Source organism: Pinus tabuliformis, chromosome Q (genome assembly GCF_031772625.1).
Source record: "Pinus tabuliformis cultivar Carrire ecotype Pingquan chromosome Q, CPIR1, whole genome shotgun sequence".
NCBI classification, from domain to species: Eukaryota; Viridiplantae; Streptophyta; class Pinopsida; order Pinales; family Pinaceae; genus Pinus; species Pinus tabuliformis.
The window spans coordinates 1,292,493,087-1,292,517,501 of record NC_142296.1 but is presented as its reverse complement, the minus strand read 5'-3'; positions in this window follow the sequence as shown (position 1 = coordinate 1,292,517,501).

Here is a 24,415-nt window from a genome sequence, read left to right as displayed (position 1 = left end):
GCTAAGTCAAAAACAAAAGCAAGCAACCCAGGGCTTGAAAACAGTATCTAGGAAAACCAGGGAGCAAGAAACAACAAGAAATCCAACCCAAAAAGCTATCTAAGCAATCAAACGAGAAACCAAAGAGACAAGACTTCCCCAGCGGAGTCACCAATTTGTTATGGAGGTAAATCCTCTCTGCGGACAGAGACGATCCCCACTAGCTCAGATCGGGTCTAGCAACAATCACACAATGCTATCACGCAAGTTCCTAATTTCAAATAAAAAGTGGATGGTGAGAACCTACTTGTATTCCAACGCTAGTGTTCGTAGAAGAGATATCGCCCTCGTTCCTTCGCCTTGGCCAGTCACGATCCCCACGATCTCCGTGATTAGACACCTGCACATGCAAAGAACAACACGAAAACAAGCATAAAATCTAGTAGATCCAATTATATATCAGTCAGAAAAGATATAACTCAACATCAAACATAAGACAATGAGAGTGGAACCATAATGATAGTCATCTATTATTAATAAATAACAAAGAAGAATACAACCATTGTTATGACATCAAATCCTCCTCTGGCTGGGTAGTCAGCTACACAAGTCTTGCAAATCTTGTTGGGATGAGGAACAAGCCTCTCTCTCTTTGGGTGACAAGAATATCCTTACTTAGATTTGGCCTTATGGGTGCAAAGAAGGCTCTTGCAGCTTCAAACTCTCTATCAGTATGCTGGAACTAGAACTACTGTAACTAGCTTGCTTAAGGCATAGAGGCAAGCTTTTATAGATAGAGAAGAAAGAGATAAGATCAACCACATTATTCATGGGATTGGCTTTATCACTTGGAAACTTCCATGAAAGGTGGCAAACCACTTTCCCTTCTATGGAGATTCGAAGCCAAACCATCCTAGCTCAACATAGATTTAGTTGGTGAATGGGTTGAAGAGAACCTTTGGAAGCTTGTTGGTTAAAAACTTTACTCAATTCGGTTGGCGCGAGTGCGACTCTGGGACAGAGCGCCAATGGCGCGCCCTTTTTAGAGGATTTCCCTCATTGGCGCGGGCAGTGAACTGTGGACCCGCACTAATGGAAAAAGAGCTGTTTTCATGGATATTTTGCAGGAGATGTCTTCAGGGCAAATGAAGCTCATACTTAGAGGAATATGATGCAAGTGGTTTCAGGTCATGTCACTTCTCACAGGTCCCGAAATGAGTCCTCCAGTGTGCGGGTGAGGGGTAATAGGGATGGTGACAAATGGTGACAAATTGTTGTGTAACATGGAATATGACATGATGAGAGGTCCATGACATAGTTGAGGTTGAGTATGACGTTGCTAGCATGATAGCTATGAGAAGGTTGAAGAATCTCCTTAGGGAGTTTCCTGAGCATGATATGGATATGACATGGATAAATTGTGATAATAAAGAGTGGGATCCGTTTGGAAGAGAATACCATATATATATATAGTTGGGACCGTGATACTCTCACATATTGAGACAGTGCAACCATTCGAGACAAGTCTAGTCTTGTGGTTAACACCTCCTTGAGAGGGAGGATGATTATGGTATCCTTTTGTGATTTATATGATTATTTATTCTCTAACATGATACTTGATTTGATGTTTTGTATAAACATGTGACAACTGTTACTGATAGATGATGATCACTTGATACAAGTACGATGATATGAGTATGATGAGAGCAGTGCTAATTGAGGACACTGAGCCAAGATCTTCCTCCCCCGTTTGAGCTCCCAGGGTGAGGAATTGAGATAGAGGGCTCTTGGGATTGAGGTAAATCTAGACAATAGGGTATCATCCCTATCCGTTATCCATAGGGTTAGAGTAGTAGCTCACTCTATCTTGGTCTTTGCAGAGTATATCCCAATTGGCATCATACCCACAAGCCGGGCTTGTTGAGAGTACCGCTCCTCATTTGGCCAACGATTTGAGAGTGTACTTGGGGGTGTACAACCCAAAGAGATTATGATGTAGGTGTTCTACCACTTGACTATTCAGGGTCATTGATGCGAATATTTGTAGGCAATAGGATCGGTTGAGTAGTAGCTCCCTTATATCACCTATTGCTCTATATTGGTTCGTAGTAGTAGCTCCCCCATGAGGTTTTGGGTTGAGTAATAGCTCCCCAATATGGTTCTAGGTTGAGATGTGCTTCCTGATGATATGCTCTTCAATGTTGATGCAGGTCATAGATTTTACTCCTCGCCGATATTTCCGGGTAGTAGCTCAACGATATTTATGGGTAGTAGCCCGATGACATTTCCAGGTAGTATCCTAATGACATATTTCTAGGTAGTAGCCTAATGACATTTACAGGTAGTAGCCTAATGACATATTTCAGGGTAGTATCCAGTTGACATATTTCTGGGTAGTAGCCTGTCAAATGATATTTCGGGTAGTAGCCTGTTGACTGATATTCTGGGTAGTATCCCATGTATAGAGATTCTAGGTTGTATCCTAATGAATAGAGGGTGATAGCTTAAGCTCCCCTCCGGTGGAAAATTCTTCTTCCTCTAGGTTCAAGAATATTCAAAATATGAGCATGAACAATCGATAGATAATAAGGAATAATAAATATATGTACATTGATGATATGAGATGATGAGATACTTGAGATGGGACTTATATCATGTTGATCGATGGTCGGTATTGGTAGGTGGAATTCGACCTAGTTGAGAGGGAGTGTTAAAACATGTAATTGTGGTCAAATTCCACTTTGGAATACTAATTTTATGGAGATGATGATGGATTCATATTCCTCTTTCCGAGAGGACAAAAATGGACCTAAATATCACCTCATTTGGACAAGTAGAAGTTGAGTTATGAATTATTTTATTCAAACATATATTCTGGATCAGGTCAACCCTATGTACATTTACCAATGGACAGGTCAAATGGACCCTCATGGAAGTCTATAAATAGAAGAGACCTCAAGCTCATTTGGACACACATCAAGCTCTCTTATCCTCTTCTATTTTTCCTTGGATCACACAACTTTGATGGAGGAAGGTTGCTCAAGGGTCCAAAACTTCAAGATGAAGCTCGCATTGAATTAGGGTTTTTTGATTCAAAGTCGTTGGCACAGAACTGAGCATTTGTGTTTCTGTACGCTGGCACATAGTGGTCATGAGAGCGAATTTTGATCCTTGGTTGTTGGCACAAAGTCTTCACGAGAGTCACTGGGAGTTTGTGTCATTTTGGTCCTCGGTTGCTCGAACATAATGTTATGGGAGCGATTGTGCTACCACAGCCGCTATCATGCAATTCACGGAAAGTGACCCTGTCTATCATAGTTTCTCACACAACTCCTTCTCCATGTGATCGGGACTCCAAGATGAGATTTCAGTATTCTGAATATTTTTCTCAATAACAGAAGTGTTCGACAACAGGTTACATGAAGTGACAATACATTACATTTATCTGAATAAGAGTTTTGATGTTTAGATGCATTTCATGGATATTCTAGTTGTTGTGAAGATATGGATCATTGTACTCTCTTTTACTGAATGATTTGATGACAATCTATTACAAGAATATTTGCAAGGGTTTTCCCCATAATGGGTTTTTCCCTAGTCTTTGACCAATCCTGGTGTCTCTACGTGTACATGCTTTTCTTCTCTTGTTCCTTTATGTTCCGCTGCATTGATGATGATGCTATTGTTCTTTCTACATAGTTTCATATGTTGATGAATAATGATGTAAATCTGTATATTGTTATGATTCTATGCGGTGAACTTAATGTATTAATGAAGAAATGAAATTATCAAAGCAAAGAACAATATAGCCCTATGAAAAATTAACAAAAGCCAGATTCTTCGACGACTTGCAGAATGACGTCTTTTGCACAATTCCTACCCTTTTACATATGTATCTTCTTGAAAACTGAACAAGACATATCTTCGAGTACCAAGCAATGATGTAGACTCTGACCAATATTGATTGGTGAAAGGAGAAAACTGACTTGCACAACTTCCTTGACGCCCAGTGCAAAGGCAATAAATAAGCATGGGATTACTTTTTAAGCAAATAAACATGGCTATTGGGTACTCCCCCAAAAAATGACACTAAGTCAGGTTGGCATGGGGAAGTAACATATCATGAGAAATAAATAGGGAAAATGGAAAAAAGAGTAAAGTTTTAGAAGTACATATAAATTTCAAAGATGGAAGGAAGAAGGCTGACTGCCAAAAATTAACAAAAAGAAAATAACAGATTAAATAACAATCGACAATATAAGCAATCGATGACATATAGAAAATAGAAAGGGACAATAGAGAACAACGATGAGAATAAAGAAGAGAATAATAATGCCAGATGATGAGAATGAAGAATCAAGAGCGTGAGAGCGAAGATGCATGACAACTCCTCAGATGAGTTGAAAGATATAGTACCTCCCGCTCCGACAGAGAATATTGGTATACTTATAAGCCCTAGAAAGCAAGTATATGTTATGAAAATTTATGACTCTGGTCCAATGATAAGATGAACTTCGACTATAGCAATATAAAGTCCCACTGTTCAATAATTACTTCAACAAACATCATGGAATTATTCAAACATACCAGTAGTCTAGCATAATGAACAAGAACAAAGAAACCACATAGCAATTGAAAATCCCGAAGAAGATCGACCAAATAATAACAATAATTAAATAAAAAAATTACTTCTACAAATCTAGAATATCATGACCGTGCCCCCCCTAACGCAACTATTATTTGTCGAGGAATTTGGAAATACAGAATCGATTAACGAGGAGTCATGACCCCAAGAGAGACGGTTCATTGAATATATAGATAGAGCATTCCAAATCGACAAATCAATTTTAAAGGAAATCATCGAAAAAAAGAAATAAACACACCTCAGAACAACTGAACCACTAGTGATCTTACCGAAAACGATCATTCAAATAATATTCTAACATTTGGAAGTTTGATATTCTAGATAAATAAAATGGGATTGAATGATATACCCATCTATGAGGGCAACGAAGATATGAAAAAACACTAGTTCGTCTGTGAAAAATTCTGGTCTGCGAATGACGTTACTGATGAAGACAAATGGCACAATTTGCTGCAACCTTAAGGAAACGTGCTTTGAAGTGGTTCATGAATCTTACAGAGAATAAACCAAAATCGAAAAATAAAATCAAGAATAGCTTCCTCACATTCTATAAGGCCCAAGATGTCAAGCACTTGGCAACACAAAATTTAAAAGAAATTAAACAAGGACCAAATGAATAAGTACGATAATAAGATAAAATATTTAAAGACTTATTGATCCATAATCCATATATTGTTGACGAAAATCCCTTAGTACAATGGTGTGTGGCTGGTCTCCTCCAGAAGATCTGTGGCCCACTCAGAATGCACGAAGTCACAACTTGTGAAGAATCACTTAAGCTAGCACAAAATATCAAAACAAATGATGAAGGCCAGTTGATTCTCTCACCGACTGACAAAAAAATCAAAGACAAGCTTGAAGAACTACACAATTATTTGCTGGCATTGGCACTTCAAAAGAACAACCTATGGTGCACCAAATTTCACATGGAAGGACATACTAAAGGAAATTGTAATATTCATATTATTTCGATTAAGATGACTGGCGAGTATAGTCTGATGTATATTGCGATATTTCTTAAATTGCTTCAAATCACACAACCAAAGACTATCAATATAATCTTCAAAATTCCAAACCTAAATGGTGTGCCATTTGTGAATATAATACACATTCCATACGAGACTACTCGCATAACGAAAAAAATAAACCAAATTATCACGCTATTTAACATACACAGGCCATGGATAAGTTTAACAAACCACCATCATACGACATATGAGGAGTTGGTCGAGGAGGCTATGGTGGTCAATGAGGGGGATACAATAATAAAGGTCATGGTCGTGGTCAAGGTCGAGGGATATTATACTATTATACCTGTTGACAAGAGGGGCATGTAACTATGGATTGTTCTTTAAAGGATAAGACTGATCTACACTTTTGGAACATGTGTGGATTGGGGGATAACTCCTTGGAGTATTTCCTAAAGATTATTGAAAATGTTTTAAATAAGAAAACTATTAATTTGCTGCAAACCATTCCAAACCAAGAAATTATGAATTCCAAAAATCTCCATGTAGTCACATGATCACGTACTGGTAAAGACAACAATAATTAAAATCATAAAGTTATTTAACCAATAAAAAATATGTCTAAATATAGATATGTAGGAACAAAATGACAAAATGTCAAGAGCAGTGGAATTCTTTATGAAGGAAATTGATCAACAAAGATTGTCTAAGGATCTCATTTTGGAAGAATTTCTGAAACTTCTAAAAGAGGAGCATTCCATTGGTCGCTTGGTAGAACTCTTAAATATGCTGAAAAATTGTAATGAAAGCAGAGAAAAATGCAAAAATGTTCGACAACTCTCACAAGGAAAACAGATGGAAGACGATGACCCACAAGTCAATTTAGAAATAAATTGGTACATGGTCAGATAAGTTGTTGTCGGTTTTGTTTCACAAGTAAACATCCTTTCGCAAGAAACATGGATCAATATGCGACAACCAAATTTGCATAGGATGACCAATCACCTTGAAATTGCTGATCAATGTTTTATTGAACCTATCATGACACTGTGGCAAGTACAAAATTTAATTATTGGAATCCAAACGATAATTAATTTTGAAGTCATCAACCTAGTTGATGGAATTCCCACATACCATGCACTAGTTGTTCGACCTTGGGGACGTAGAATGGAAGCAACAATATATTTGGAGAAAGATAGATTCAAGCTCAAAGGAAACAACAAGAAAATAATCATTCCTCTACATCCCTGAGAAGGAAGGCCTTGGGTCGAAGCCTGCGTTGAAGAAAGCGAAATAATAAGACTCTACCAAATAATACATGAAGACTGTGATACTATTGAACCAAATTCCTTTGGTGAAATTTTGACAGGTTCACCACTCTCCATTGGAAGAAACTTCGACACAAAGCTCTATGAATGAAAAGTTGAAAAATATGAATCTAGAGCTGAAGAATGTTGGACAATAGAAGCCATTTCGAAGTCAAAGACCCGACCATGCTACTCCATCAAAGAAATACCTATTATAAAAGAAAAAAGCTTGTCAGTGAAGGCCATCTCTACTTCCGAGGGACTTAACGCATGATTCTAGAAACATCGTTCACTTTAAAGAACAGACATCACCTATTAAACATGTAAAACAAGTAATAAAATCCAGTGGTGAATAGGGAATAATGCAAAGTTTAGTACACAATTTTACGGGTCAAGCATTGAGATGGTGGGATACCCATTCATATTGACTTCAAACATGGACAACTGCAAGGACATATTTCATCGAACACTCTGGAGGAGAAAATATTTTTGCACAAGCAAATATACCCATTTTTAGTGCTAGACAAGACCCCGCTATGCACATTCAAAACTGTGATTCAAAATGGAGAAGGATTGGTTACAAACATGAACAAGTTTGGCCTCATATGTTTCCGTAATAATTTAGACAACTTACCAAATAAATGACATAAAATAGAAGAAGTGCGAGGAAAATCATTGCAATGGAAAGAGTTAGGAGAAAATTTCATCAAGGACTTTGAATTCAAACTAGAGGAATGAGAATTAAACAACGTAGTTCTAAAAGTAAAAGAATTCATAAGAGAAAAACCAACCGACCATTAGAAATCACTAGTCGATGTTTCATTGACCTGCAATTATGTGTCATGCACCACATAAAATAAAATTTAAAACTGCATAGAAATGGAAGAAAAACTTATTTCTGGTCAAAGTTTTTTGCTTGAAGAAAAATCACTGAGAACAATAAAAGAATACAATCAATATATAAAATCGACAAACAAGAAATTAAGAAACTAGACAAATCAAATTTTCTATCAGCTTATCAAGAAATAAGTCTAGGAGACACCACTTGATGAATCAAAATAAAATGAATGGATGGATGCATAAATAAAAATAATTGAATTCGACATATCAAACAATGACCAACCGAAGATTTCTCGACTTGGTGATTTTTGGTCGAACAAAAAAATTACAGATTTAGTCGACTTGCTTGAAGAGTATCAAGATGTATTCACTTGCAATTACAAATATCTAAAGGGACTTGTCAAAGAAATGGGATAAAAGAAAAGTAATATCATTTTAGGAGAAAATTCGATAAAAGAGAGACCATACAAGCTTTGCTCACAAGTATAAAATTATCGTTTAAAAAGAAATAATGGGTATGCTTTCCACTGGCATCATCTACCCAATAGAAACATAAGAATAGGCAAGTCCCATGGTCATGTAGCCTAAAAAGTTTGACCCAACTAAATTACGTATTTGTGTCGACTATCGTGGTTAAACAAGCTAACAATTACTGATCCATTCCCTACTCCATTTGTGGATGAAATTATAGATGAAGTCACAAGGCATGAATGATACTCACTCACAGATGGTTTATTAGGGTACAATCAAGTACCTATTGCGGAAGAAGATAGAGAAAAAATAAAGTTTGTTACTGAGTTTTGCTCTTTTTCCTATCGGGTAATGCCTTTCAGATTGAAAAACGCACCAACAATATTTTCAAGAATCGTTGTCAAATATTTTTAAGAGTATATTTATAAACAAATGGTGGTTTATTTTGATGAGTGGACCTTCTACTGTTAATTTTAGATAACAATGGTATGTTATATGCTTGCAACAATTACTTCAATGTCCTTTTATTAGCCCAATGGTAATTTCCACTTAATTTCCAATAGCAATCACATAAACCATTAATATCATTGACAATAATTGTAGATAGAACATAAACAATAAATTGCGAAAGACAAGCCAAGACAAGAGAACACCAATATTTGGCTCAAGCCAGGGAAAAAACCTAATATGGGGAAACCCTTGATTAATTCTTCTTATTATAAATATCAAATGTTCAGTAGAGAGAGAGAGTACAATAATACAAAGTCAAAGTCAATATTGACTTGCCAAATCATTGTCCAAAACAACCCTATCAAATCTGCAATACTGCTCTCAGTCAATAATAGTCAAATCAACCCTAACTAAAAAATCAACAATAGTCAAAGTCTGGTCAAACTTCTCCAAAACAGTTCGGTCAAAGAAGAGAGAAAGTTGGCCTCTGTTGCATGTCAAATTCAACCCAAAACAATCATCCAAATTGCAATCAAACTTGGTCAACCTGAAGTCAAATATACAGTCAAACATGCCTACGGTAAACACAGGTCAAAATACCATAAATTCTTGGTTTCTGTGCCAAAAAGTATGACTTTCCCAAATGGAAAATCTCCCACAAAAATCATAGTCAAAGGAGGTGTTGTGGCCAGCAACAACCCCCCCCCCCTTTTTCATTTAAGTGTTATCCAAAATACTAAATGAATGGGGACCCTTAGTTAAAATTCAGGAAAAGCAGGAATTTCCTTTCTTCAGAATAAGGTTACCATCATAAACTTAGGAAGACCTTTTGAATACTTTAAAACCTAAGTCTATGATAAGGGAATAATCTTTAAAACCACGTTGCAAAAAATATAGGAAGTTGCCTCCATTTCGCTATAATATCGGTAGGCGCAAGATTCTCGTGCTAAGCAATATATCGCATCACAATAAGGTAATGCCAATGAGAAAAACTTCAAGATTTACCGATCCGCGATAACATCGATCGCAAGATCGCATATCGCAGAAAATGAGCTGACAAGATTTGGCAAGCATAAAACTTCTGCGATCTGTGATGTTGCGATATCGCGATAAAATGATGGTTGCGATATTAAGCCAAACCAACGCTGCGATGTTATATTCGTGTGTTTGCGCGATCTGCGATGGTACGCTTTGCGATGGCGCGATCTGCGATGTTACGTAAGCAAATCATAAAATCACTTCATCACGAATCCTTCAGGCACGCTATTCAAGAAAAGCCACTTATCATAATCTGACTCAAGATCATGCGCTTTTAATGACAGTAAATGAATTAGTTGTCAGCTATTAAATGAAATGTAGACGCGTGCTTCTATAAAGAATTACTTCACGTAAGGTGGCATATTTGATATATATGTTGCATTTAAAACTCTCCCATCACCTTTCTTGATCAGTCATTTCCATTTCACTTGTGAGCTGCAGGAACAAAGAACGAAGGACGATTCAAAGCCAAACGCAGGAAGAAATGGGAAAGAAAAATAAAGCTCAGGGCTCTGAGGCGAAGGAGAAGACGAAGGAAATGGCGCCTTTGTATACAGACACAACATGCAACAGAGATGCAGGGATATCGACGTGGGAAAGCATGTACAGACTACTTGAAGAAGAGAATCCCAGAATAATGAAGGCTACTGCTGTCGCGGGCTCACAACGCTCTTCCGAAGCGTCCTTAGAAGAGCTAGCATGCTCATTTCTTCATCAGATAGCAGCAAGGCCCAAAATTCTACCATATACAGATATGATCAAGTGGATACTTGACAATGCAGAGATGAACAACAGACAATTCAAGATTCAAGGACATGGGCTCATCGGATCATTCGCTGCACAAGACTTAAAGCTTATGTATCATCTTCCTGAACCGCAGGCGACTTACAATGCACAATTCGTTAAGAAATTTGTGGCGGAGAACCCAAACTTATCAGAGACCACCAAAGATTGGTCCAGAAAAGAGGAACCACTCAAGAAAGACAAAAACGGTATGTACAGCACTGGTTCCCTCACCTCTCCGTATTGTTTTGCTGCGGCCATGCTTTGTAGATTATTTGGGATGCCAGATATCAATAAGTTTTCGTCTGAATGGTTACCATTAATAGATGCTGCCATAAATGCCGATATTATGGATTGGGCCAAGATCTTTTCTGATAATCTATACACGGCTATTATCAATTACCGGTTTAACAGATCCTTCTCTCAAAGGATCTATCCTCCTTTTTATCTATCCGCATATGTTATGGATTCTATTTTTTATGTGTCTAAATTTCCCATTATGGGTTGGAAATGGACTACCCAGGACCCATTACCTATCCATGTTTATCATAAGGTATTATGGGATTCTCAGTTCATCCCACATTTCTTCCAGATTTGTCACGGGCTTATCTTACCCTTGTATAGAATGATGTATGATGAAGAACCCCCGAGGTGCTCACCCGAGGCACAGATAGATATCATCCCCATCGCAAGATGGTTCGGGGAAGAATGGTTCACCTATATTAGAGTATTTGGAAGCACCGTCCCTCCTCATGTCCTGCCTTTGTATATTCCTGACAAACTATTGGCTCGAGAAATTGCATATCAAACCTGTTCAGAAGGCGGCCTAACTAAAGACCTAAAAGACAAAAATAAGGCCATATGGCCTCAGTTTCCTGTAGCTTGTGGGGCCTTTTCATTGTTCGATGTAGGTCACGCATTCTCCGAAGTGGAGAACGTGATGTGTATGCAATTATTTAAATTCCCGGCAAGGCCATTTGACCTAAATGAAGTTGCCCAAGATTTGACAACGAACGTCAAAATAAAAGTATTCGTTGGGAAGAAAGATTTATTTGATGATTTATTTTAGAATAAAAGCTCACCCCAGGAAATTTTGTGGGAAGCTCAGTCGAAATTGTCTCCAGATGACCTCCAAAGATTCATGTTATACAGGGAAAGAAGACTAGCCAGTGTTCCTCTAGAAAAGCTGCGACTGCCTGACAGAGAACCAACTCCAAGCGTTAGCCTCAGTGGGAACTCAAGCACTTCCAGATCTAAATCTAACACTGTGCAAGGAGTACCTGAACATTCTAAAGGGTCTGGAAGCGACCAAGGAAAGAACGAAGAAACAGCTAAGGACACGGCTCAGTCAAGTGCAATGTCGCAACAGCAGGTTATCGCCTCTCCGCCAAGAGATGTCCCCCCTCTCGTCATTAAAGCACCACCTGTCATGACAGAATTAGACAAAGAATGGGAAACCTTCAACGAGCTAATCAATCTTGAAGGGAAAGCCCCAAGAACGCCTGTGAGCAATTCACAGGTAGCACAAGAAGTGGTTTCAACCATAGTTAGCAGTGTCACAGATACGGAGCACATTCCTATCGCTCCACCTTCTGAGCTTCTACTTAATGTAGAAGAAATTCCCCCACTGGACGTATTCTATAGTCCCCAACATAAAGCAGTTGTAAGAAGACAGAGAAAGAAAAGAAAACTAGAAAATACACTGTCACAAGATGCTGAACAATTGGACGTCTTATGGAAAGACCACAACAATAACCCAACTGAAAATCTCACTAAATTGTCTCAGATCGCAGGAGCATATGCTTCTGCAACTATTGACAAGGCATTGGAAGTTCAACAACTGTTGAAAGAACAAGAAGATCAAATACAGCTACTACAACGACAATTGCAACAAGCCAATGCTAATATTGAAGTTCACAAACAGTTCAAGAAGTTGCAGGAAGACTTTCAGCAGATGCAGGTAGGCTATCAAAGAAGTCTAGACGAGAAAGGAAAACAATTACAAATTTTACAAGAAATGCACAAAGATGAGCCTAAGCTTACAAAATTTATTTCAGAGTCTATTAGCTTAAATGAACAACTACTGCAGCAACAGGAAGAGTTGGGATGAAAGATATCACAGTGGAGTCATTATTGCGAGCTGAGTGATAAAATCACCAATCAAGTGGTAGACTTGCGAGCTGACTATGATCAGATTGACAAACGAGTGACGGAGTACTTGGCTTGGTAGGATGAAGACGAGGGAAAAAGAGCAAATGCACCCAGAATAAATGAGAGTCATAAAGAGCTACTCTTTAACAAGTGGGACGATCAGATCAGAGAGGCGGAACAAGCAGCGGAAACAACGGCCACGCAAGCAAGCATTCTTATCGACTGTGTAAATAAAAATTTGCACAGAGCAAATTTAATCGAAGAGACCACCCTGGGGTATCTACCAAATAAACTATGACTGGAAGCAGAAGGCGCGGGAAAAGGGAAAAGCGATCCAAGCACTAAACAGGTTATATTGGGAGTGTTACTGGGCATACTTAGTGAAGCCGCATAGTTAGCAGATGACTGTGAAATGTATCATAAATGCGGCCGAGAAAGTAGTGCCAGCTCTCATAGATTCTGTTTTCTTAGCCCAGCTCAAAGCAGAAGTCAGCCAACCGACTCTCCTCAAGCCCATGATGAACACTTGTAGCTTTAAAGATCAGATTCAGAAATAGCCTTATTTAGAATGTTGTTTTTTCTTAAAAGGTTAGATTAGAAAAAGGACAGTCATTTGAAAACCGCATCCTAAAATTTTGTAAATAAACTATTATTAGAATTAGGAAGTAGTATTTTAACCCTTCGCATGCATTTAGAGAAGGGTCCAGAAATTTGTCAAAAAATTGTCCTCAGAACATGCACTTCTGCACCCTCAGAGGAGGTTTTGATGAATGGATGGATCGAGGTTTATTAATGTTTGCATTTGATATCTGCTACTGATGTTGCACTTCTGTACTCTTAGTAGATGTTAGAACAAGTAGAGATAAATCGTTTTTGCTTGAAGCTTATGAGTAGGACCAGTCATAAATGGTACTTTTATCTCTTGGCCATTTCTGCTTATATTCTTGAAGTGATATACAGTTTTAGTTGTTTATATGTTGTTGCATGAATGTCTGAGTTACCATTTGGCACTTTTGTACGGTGGAGCCATTTATTTATGTTTGATATATGAATAACTTATTATGCGATATGCTGTTCACAACTGTTTTGCCTAACTTTTTATGCAAAGTGGTTTATCTTAATTGATTTCCATTCTTATGATAGCTGAATGATCTTTATTACCAGTTATTGTCTGAAATCTTTTTAGATCGCATAATAGAAGAAATACACCCCGGGTTAGCATAGATTAGATGTGCTGTTTCTCATTAGATTACAATAACATAGAGTTAGTTTAAAAGTTTGAATTAGATTAGCTTTAAGTATTCTCAGATCAACAAGCATCCAACTCTACACACACACACACACACCCTTAGATTGGGAAACTGGTCCCATTATCCCTAGTCAGACCCGCTATACCAAACGGATAAGGAGCTTCCAACCAAGGTCCGGACCGGGTGGGTATCCCCCTTGTTGTCGACTCGATTTTTGGGGCTTCAACAGGAGGTCAAATAGCCCTTGGTCAACTCTGTTCGAATCCCTGCAAATGATCTAAAATTCAACCTCCTGAAATTCGTCCTCCTTTCTATGACATGTGTGAAAAGAATAATTGGAAAATGAGGTGTATGAGCCAATCAAATGAGGAGAGAGAAGAATGTGTTGAGTGATGATGATTCCAAATGAGGGTGGATGACTCTCTTATTTATATAAGTCTATGAGGGTCAAAAGGCATGTCTGTTGGGCTTCATGAGCATACATGATGATGTGGATGACCTTGACAATTTGTACATGTGTGGATTCACTTCAAAAACATATTTCTTTGTGTCCAAATTTAGAGATATTTAGGTCAATTTTGGTCCTCTATAAAAGAGGAATTCAATGCAATAAATATCTCCATCAAATGAGATGTCCAAATTGGAATTTGGCCCTAGTTGCCAATTTATACACTCCCTCTTAACTAGAAAGAACTGCACCTGCCAATATCTAACCATCAATCATCATGCCATCCTCTGTATCCTATACCATCTTTGCATATTGTCTCAACTCTACTGAACACTAATATAGATAATGAAGAAGAATTGATCAAAAGTGAGTCACAAGACTTTTCCACTCTCCATTGACTAAATTCAGTCCACATAACCAGTCGTAGAACCCTAATCGGACTTGATCTTAGATCAAGTTGTTGAACATCATGCATTCTAGACATAGGGAGTATGACAATACATGATGTGTCCATCTGTAGTGCTATGGCCTTGTTGTGGCCAGCAACAACCCCCCCTTGTTCATTTAAGTGTTGTCCAAAATACTAAATGAATGGGGACCCTTAGTTAAATTTTAAAGAAAAAAAAAACAAGAGTTTCCTTTTTTCAAAATAAGGTTACCATCGTAAGCTTAGAAAGGTCTTTTGAATATTTTTAACCTAAGTCTATGATAAGGGAAATGTCTTTAAAGCCACGTTGCAAAAAGATAGGAAATGCCTCCATTTCTCTATAAAATCGGTATGCGCAAGACTCTCGTGTTAAGCATAATATCGCATCGCAATAAAGTAATACTCATAAGGAAAAAACTTCAAGATTTACCGATCTGCGATAACACCGATCGCAAGATCGCATATCGCAGAAATGAGCTGACAAGATTCGGCAAACATTAAACTTCTGCGACCTGCGATGTTGCGATCGCTGCGATATTATATTCGTATGTTTGCGCGATCTGCGATGGTGCGATCTGCGATGGTGCGATTTGCGATGGCGCGATCTGCGATGTTACGTAAGCAAATCATAAATCACTTCATCACGAATCCTTCGGGCACACTATTCAAAGAAAAGCCACTTACCATAATCTGACTCAAGATCATGCGTTTTTAATGATAGTAAATGAATTAGTTGTCAGCTATTAAATGAAATGAAGACGCGTGCTTTTGTAAAGAATTACTTCACGTAAGGTGGCATATTTGATATATCTGTTGCATTTAAAACTCTCCCATCACCTTTCTTGATCAGTCATTTCCATTTCACTCGTAATCTGCAGGAACGAAGAACTAAAGACGATTCAAAGCCAAACGCAGGAAGAAATGGGAAAGAAAAATAAAGCTGAAGGCTCTGAGGCGAAGGAAAAGACGAAGGAGATGGCGCCTTTGTATACAGACAAAGCCTGTAACAGAGACACAGGGATATCGACATGGGAAAGCATGTACAGACTGCTTGAAGAAGAGAATCCCAGAATAATGAAGGTTGCTGCTGTCGCGGGCTCACAACGCTCTTCCGAGGCGTCCTTAGAGGAGCTAGCATGTTCATTTCTTCACCGGATAGCAGCAAGGCCCAAAATTCTACCATATACGGATATGATCAAGTGGATACTTGACAATGTAGAGATGAACAACAGACAATTCAAGGTTCAAGGACATGGGCTCATCGGATCATTCGCTGCGCAAGATTTAAAGCTTATGTATCATCTTCCTGAACCGCAGGCGACTTACAATGCACAATTCATTAAGAAATTTGTGGCAGAGAGCCCAAACCTAGCAGAGACCATCAAAGATTGGTCCAGAAAAGAGGAGCCGCTCAAAAAAGACAAAAACAGTATGTACAACACTGGTTCCCTCACCTCTCCGTATCGTTTTGCTGCGGCCATGCTTTGTAGATTATTTGGGATGCCAGATATCAATAAGTTTTCGTCTGAATGGCTACCATTAGTAGATGCTGCCACAAATGCCGATATTATGGATTGGGCCAAGATATTTTCTGATAATCTATACATGGCTATTATCAATTACCGGTCTAAAAGATCCTTGTCTCAAAGGATCTATCCTCCTTTTTATCTGTCCGCATATGTTATGGATTCTATTTGTTATGTGTCTAAATTTCCCACTATGGGTTGGAAATGGACTACCCAGGACCCATTACCTATCCATGTTTATCATAAGATGTTATGGGATTCTCAGTTCGTCCCACACTTCTACCATATTTGTCACGGGCATATCTTACCCTTGTATAGAATGATGTATGATGAAGACCCCCCGAGGTGCTCACCCGAGGCACAGATAGATATCATCCCCATTGCAAGATGGTTCGGGGAAGAATGGTTCACCTATATTAGAGTGTTTGGAAGCACTGTACCTCCTCATGTCTTGCCTCGGTATATCCCCAATAAACTTTTGGCTCGGGAAATTGCATATCAAACCTGTTCAGAAGGCGGCCTGACTAAAGACCTAAAAGACAAAAGGAAGGCCATATGGCCTCAGTTTCCTGTAGCTTGTGGGGCCTTTTCATTGTTCGATGTAGGACACGCTTTCACTGAAGTGGAGAATGTGACATGTCTACAATTATTTAAATTCCCAGCGAGGCCATTTGACCCAAATGATGTTGCCCAAGATTTCACAACGAACGTCAAAATAAAAGTATTCATTGGAAAGAAAGATTTGTTTGATGATTTGTTTCAGAGTAGAAGCTCACTCCAGGAAATTTTGCGGGAAGCTCGGTCGAAGTTGTCTCCAGATGACCTCCAAAGATTCATGTTATACAGGGAAAGAAGGCTGGCTAGTTCTCCTCTAGAGAAGCTGCGACTGCCTGCTAGAGAACCAACTCCAAGCGTTAGCCTCAGTGGAAACTCTAGCACTTCTAGATCTAAATCTAACACTGCGCAAGGAGTGCCTGAACATTCTAAAGGGTCTGGAAGCGACCAAGGAAAAAACGAAGAAACAACTAAAGATACAGCTCAGTCAAGTGCAATGTCGCAATAGCAGGTTATCGCCTCCCCGCCAAGAGATGTCCCCCCTCCTGTCATTGAAGCGCCACTCGTCACAACAGAACTGGACAAAGAATGGGAAACCTTCAATGAGCTGATCAATCTTGAAGGGCAAGCCCCAAGAACACCTATGAACAATACACAGGTAGCGCAAGAAGTGGTTTCGACCATAGTCAACAGTGTCACAGAAACGGAGCACATTCCTATCGCTCCACCTTCTGAGCTTCTACTTAATGTAGAAGAAATTCCCCCACTGGATGTATTCTATAGTCCCCAACATAAAGCAGTTGTAAGGAGACAGAGGAAGAAAAGAAAACTAGAAAATACACTGTCACAAGATGCTGAACATTTGGACGTCTTATGGAAAGACCCCAACAATAACCCAACTGAAAATCTCACTAAGTTGTCTCAGATCGCAGGAGCATATGCTTCTGCAACTATTGACAAGGCATCGGAAGTTCAACAACTGTTGAAAGAACAAGAAGATCAAATACAACTACTACAACGACAATTGCAACAAGCCAATGCTAATATTGAAGCTTCCAAACAGCTCGAGAAGTTGCAGGAAGACTTTCAGCAGATGCAGATAGGCTATCAAAGAAGTCTAGACGAGAAAGGAAAACAATTGCAAATTTTACAAGAAATGCATAAAGATGAGCCTAAGATGGAGGAATTTATTTTAGAATCTATTGGCTTAAATGAGCAACTACTGCAGCAACAGGAAGAGTTGGGACGTAAAATATCACAGTGGAGTCACTATTGCGAGCTGAGCGATAAAATCACCAATCAAGTGGTAGACTTGCGGAGTGACTATGATCAGAGTGACAGACGAGTGACAGAATACTTAGCTTGGCAGGATGAAGATGAAGGGAAAAGAGAAAATGCACCCAGAATAAACGAGAATCATAAAGAATTTCTCTTTAATAAATGGGACGATCAAATCAGGCAGGCGGAACAAGTAGCGGAGACAGCGGCCACACAAGCAAGCATTCTTATCGACTGTGTAAATGAGAATTTACACAGGGCCAATTTAATCGAAGAGACCACCCCGGGGTACCTACCAAATAAGCTACAACTGGAAGCAGAATGGAAGCAGAAGGCACAGGAAAAGGGAAAAGCGATCCAATCATTAACCAGGTTAAATTGGGAGTGTTACTGGGCATAGTTGGTCAAGCCGCATAGTCAATGGATGACTATGAAATGCATCATAAACGCGGCCGAAAAAGTAGTGCCAGCTCTCATAGATTCTGTTTTCGCAGCCCAGCTCAGCGCAGAAGTCAGCCAGCTGACTCTCCTCAAGCCCATGATGAACACTTGCAGCTTTAAAGACCAAGTTCAGAAGTAGCCTTATTTTAGAATGTTGTTTTTTCTTTAAAATTAGATTAGAAAAAGGACGATCATTTGAAAACCACATCCTAAATTTTGTAAAAACACTATTATTAGAATTAGGAAGTAGTATTTTAACCCTTCTCATGCATTTAGAGACGGGTCCAGAAATTTGTCAAAAACTTGTCCTCGGAACATGCACTTCTGCACCCTCAGAGGAGGTTTTGATGAATGGATGGATCGAGATTTATTAATGTTTGCATTTGATGTCTGCTACTGATGTTGCACTTTTGTACTCTTAGTAGATGTTAGAACAAGTAGAGATAAATCGTTTTTGCTTGAAGCTTATGAGTAGGATTAGTCATAAATGGTACTTTTATCTCTTGGCCATTTCTGCTTATATTCTTAAAGTGATATACAGTTTTTAGTTGTTTATATGTTATTGCATGAATGTATGAGTTACCATTTGGCACTTCTTTATGGTGGAGTCATTTATTTATGTCTAATATATGAATAACTTATTATGCGATATGCTGTTCACAACTGTTTTGCCTAACTTTTTATGCAAAGTGGTTTATCTTAATTGATTTCTATTCTTATGATAGCTGAATGATCTTTATTACCAGTTATTGTTTGAAATATCTTTAGATCGCATAATAGAAGAAATACACCTCGGGTTAGCGTAGATTAGATGTGTTGTTCCTCATTAGATTACAATAGCATAGAGTTAGTTTAAAATTTTGAATTAAATTAGCTTTAAGTACTCTTAGATTAGCATCATCCAACTCCACACACACGTACACCCTTAGATTGGGAAACTGGTCCCATTATCCCCAGTCGGACCCGCTATACCAAACGGATAAGGAGCTGCCAACCAAGGCCCGGACCGTGTGGGTATCCCCCTTGTTGTCGACCCGATTTTTGGAGCTTCAACATATTTGGCGCTAGAATGAGGGCCTGAACATAGTGTCTGTTGGAATGATTTTCAATTGTAACATTTGAATCAGGATGGCTGCTCACAAACTTCCCATTTGGAGTTGCATCCATGTTCCTACCTCTTCCAACACTCCACCTGAAGTGGTAAGACTCTTGTCTCAGGTAAAATTCAATGGTAAGAATAATTCTTCTGCTTTTAATCATGCTCTTCAATTTATTCAAAGAGTTTCAAGTTCTGATGTTCAAAAAATTGATGAAGGCGTTTTATGCAGAATTTTTACTCTTACATTCACAACGGAAGCTAGAAAATGGTGCAGAACCCTCCCAGTTGCCTCAATTCACAGCTGGGACCAATTCGTCAAGATTTTCATTTTTGAATTTGATTGTTATGACTATGACCAGGTATATGATGAAATTGATTATCTACGGAAACAAGATGAATCTGTTAGGGATTTCAATATGCGATTTCATCTTAATTGTCTAAAGTATGATCTTGAAAGTGAACTCATGGATGAAGAATCTTCAGATTATGCTGAGCATTCCCTGCCTCCTATGTCTGATCAAGCAGAAATTAGTCCAAGCTTTGTCTCATTTTCTTCTAATGTGAATGAGAATTCCAATTTGAATATAAAAATCACCCATGATGAAGAAAGTTCCCAAAGCCTAGGAGACATGCATGCTCTAATGCAAGAAGACAAAAGCGAGGATGCTGGAGGAAAGCCTGCCTTGGAACTAGGAGATGACTTTGATACAAGGTCAGATAATATCGTTGCAAATCAACAAATGCAGATGCCAAGGTTAGAACAACAAACTATTTCTCTTTCAAAAAGTATCAGTACAGAAAGGTATGATCTAAAGCCCGGTGTCTATGATGAATCTGATAAAAAAGATTTTTCCATGATGATATTTTCAAATGCATTGTTCCAGAATCGCATTTTTCTCTTTATCCTAATGTTTTTAGTGATGATAATTTTCCCCCTCTCAATTTTAAAGATATCTCAAAAAGTACAGAGGATTATTCAAATGAGTCATCATTAGGTTTTCAAGATAAAGAGACAGCTATAGAACATCCTTTGATCATTTTCAAACAAGAACCACTTGACCTTCCTTGTCTGAAAATATATGACGAAAAAGAGAAATCTAGGGAAACCTGTAAAATCATTTATGATAGCTACTTTGACAACGATGATGTTGTTGATTTACCCCAAGTAACTCAACAAAGCTCAGATAATGAGAGATATTCTAATTCAGGAATCATATCAGTCAATCCTCATTTCAAAGTAAAAGATCATTTGTATGATTTTACTATCCAAGACAATACCCCGATCTATGATTCATATCATGAGGAAACCCCCATGCCTGTTCACAATCATAACTTGTCTTCTGATTCACAAGACGAAATTTGAAATTGCTCGGATTCCATAATTCTGGCCAGTTCTTGTGAAAAACAAGATATTCTAAGTCAATCCCAGTTGTGCTGTAACATTATTTGTACAGATAATCATTTCTTTCTTTCTCACTTGCACTCATTTTGTACAAAATCGGATTGTGTTTTAAATTTTCAGACTTTTGATAGATTACTGTGGTATGTTGAGCACCTTATCAAAGAACATTCGAAAGATGTACTACCATTTTGGAAAGCTAAACTGTGTCAAGGAAGTATAGAACTTTTTCAATTCCAAGATCAATCAATATCAGACTTCCTTAGAAAACTTATTTGGCATCCAAAACATCATCAACGAAGGAAAGTACCTTTCAAAACTTGTCGGCAATTCGCACCAATTGATAAATCTCTTTCCAGAAATTCCCATCTATTCTTCATTGATTTATATATGGAAACTTTCCTTTTACAAGAAATTGCTAAAAGCTTGACTTTAACGCACAGTAGGTTACAAGCCATTGAAACTAAAAAATCATATTCGCAACCTGGCTTGTCATCTTTCCTATTACGAGATCATCAATCCATAACAGAAATTCATCCTGATTTTTATGATCCAATAGGTATCCAGTTGGAAAGAAGTTTTCATGAGAAAGAGATTTCAGACAGAATTCCAACTGAAGTTACACATTCTTATTCCACATCCAACATTAACAGTCCAAGAAAAGTTTTGTTCTTAACGCTGATGTTTGAAAGTTACATACGTGTAGGAATAAAAATGAAAAGATGGTTCCACTGGAAATATCATTTCACCTAGTTAATTTTCTGTATATAGTTAGAATAGGAGTAGGAGTAATTTAGCTAGGTTATTAGGTTTACTTTTAATAGTTGGTAGGTAAAATAAGAGAAGAGATTATCCCTATTCTGTACATAATCCTAGGGAATGTCTACCTCTCATTTCGTTAAATATTTTTCTCCATAATAAAATTTGCTATGGTTAACAGCATTTGACATTTACTAAAGACACCTTTTCTCTATCAAGATTTTGAACTTCTGCTTCTATAAATAGCAAATCTTTTAGAAACTTGATCTTTATTATCAATATAACTTTAACCCAGATATGATACTAGTTTCAACTCCAAGAAATTTGAAGAAAGCAATCTTAGTGAAGAAATTGTTTTATGTCAGTACAATGAAAGGCATCAATAATAAAATAAGGATTCCCTGTAGAAACAACCATTTCCAAAAAAGCTCTATTATTGTCGTCCAGAACTTTCTTAAGGAAAAAATTGACTTCCTCCCTGCTAAAGGAAATCGCAGCATTCAGAGGAACAATCTGAGAAAACACTATATCTCAAAGAATAAGAGGTCTCATCACGAGCTGGCTTATCATGATCACATATATTATAACTTGCTGACTTTGCCAATACTGTCCACCAAAACAGGGCAACGACTCAAGATTGTTGCAATCAAAAGACAAGGGGTCTCATCACGAGCCAGTTTGTTCAACAAAAGTGTAAATCAAGTGAATGACTGTGTCATAATTTGGCCACCAAACCAAGACATTGTTCTTTAGAGAATAAAAAAGGAAAAAAGTGTCAAAATGGATTTTTCTCTGAAAAGTTGTAAATAGCCTTAAGTAGGATAAAGGATCATTACTGGGTAATAGGTAACCCTGTCGAGGCTATGGACGCCTGCTGGCAGCAGAGGCTCTACCTGCGACAAAGGAGCATATTTAAAAGGCTGCTACACAGGGAAGACTTTATTTTAATTTTTACAAGACCAAGTAATGGCTGATGTAAATGCAAGGACAAGCTGAGGATACAAGTAATTAAAATAGAAAGAGGTTGAAACAAAATATCATTGACAGTTTGAAGTATAATATGCTTTATCTTTTTATAATAAAGTTTAAGTTTTCTGAGAAAATTTTTTGTTTCGAAAGTTTGAAAAACGTCAATAGAAGATTAGAGATAACTGGTTCTCCCAAGTGAATCACCAATTGTTGTGGCCAGCAACAACCCCCCCTTGTTCATTTAAGTGTTGTCCAAAATACTAAATGAATGGGGACCCTTAGTTAAATTTTAAAGAAAAAAAAAACAAGAGTTTCCTTTTTTCAAAATAAGGTTACCATCGTAAGCTTAGAAAGGTCTTTTGAATATTTTTAACCTAAGTCTATGATAAGGGAAATGTCTTTAAAGCCACATTGCAAAAAGATAGGAAATGCCTCCATTTCTCTATAAAATTGGTATGCGCAAGACTCTCGTGTTAAGCATAATATCGCATCGCAATAAAGTAATACTCATAAGGAAAAAACTTCAAGATTTACCGATCTGCGATAACACCGATCGCAAGATCGCATATCGCAGAAATGAGCTGACAAGATTCGGCAAACATTAAACGTCTGCGACCTGCGATGTTGTGATCGCTGCGATATTATATTCGTATGTTTGCGCGATCTGCGATGGTGCGATCTGTGATGTTACGTAAGCAAATCATAAATCACTTCATCATGAATCCTTCGGGCACACTATTCAAAGAAAAGCCACTTACCATAATCTGACTCAAGATCATGCACTTTTAATGATAGTAAATGAATTAGTTGTCAGCTATTAAATGAAATGAAGACGCGTGCTTTTGTAAAGAATTACTTCACGTAAGGTGGCATATTTGATATATCTGTTGCATTTAAAACTCTCCCATCACCTTTCTTGATCAGTCATTTCCATTTCACTCGTAATCTGCAGGAATGAAGAACTAAAGACGATTCAAAGCCAAACGCAGGAAGAAATGGGAAAGAAAAATAAAGCTCAAGGCTCTGAGGCGAAGGAAAAGACGAAGGAGATGGCGCCTTTGTATACAGACACAGCCTGTAACAGAGACGCAAGGATATCGACATGGGAAAGCATGTACAGACTGCTTGAAGAAGAGAATCCCAGAATAATGAAGGTTGCTGCTGTCGCGGGCTCACAACGCTCTTCCGAGGCGTCCTTAGAGGAGCTAGCATGTTCATTTCTTCACCGGATAGCAGCAAGGCCCAAAATTCTACCATATATGGATATGATCAAGTGGATACTTGACAATGCAGAGATGAACAACAGAAAATTCATGGTTCAAGGACATGGGCTCATCGGATCATTCGCTGCGCAAGATTTAAAGCTTATGTATCATCTTCCTGAACCGCAGGCGACTTACAATGCACAATTCGTTAAGAAATTTGTGGCAGAGAACCCAAACCTAGCAGAGACCACCAAAGATTGGTCCAGAAAAGAGGAGCCGCTCAAAAAAGACAAAAACGGTATGTATAGTACTGGTTCCCTCACCTCTCCGTATTATTTTGCTGCGACCATGCTTTGTAGATTATTTGGGATGCCGGATATCAATAAGTTTTCGTCTGAATGGCTACCATTAGTAGATGTTGCCACAA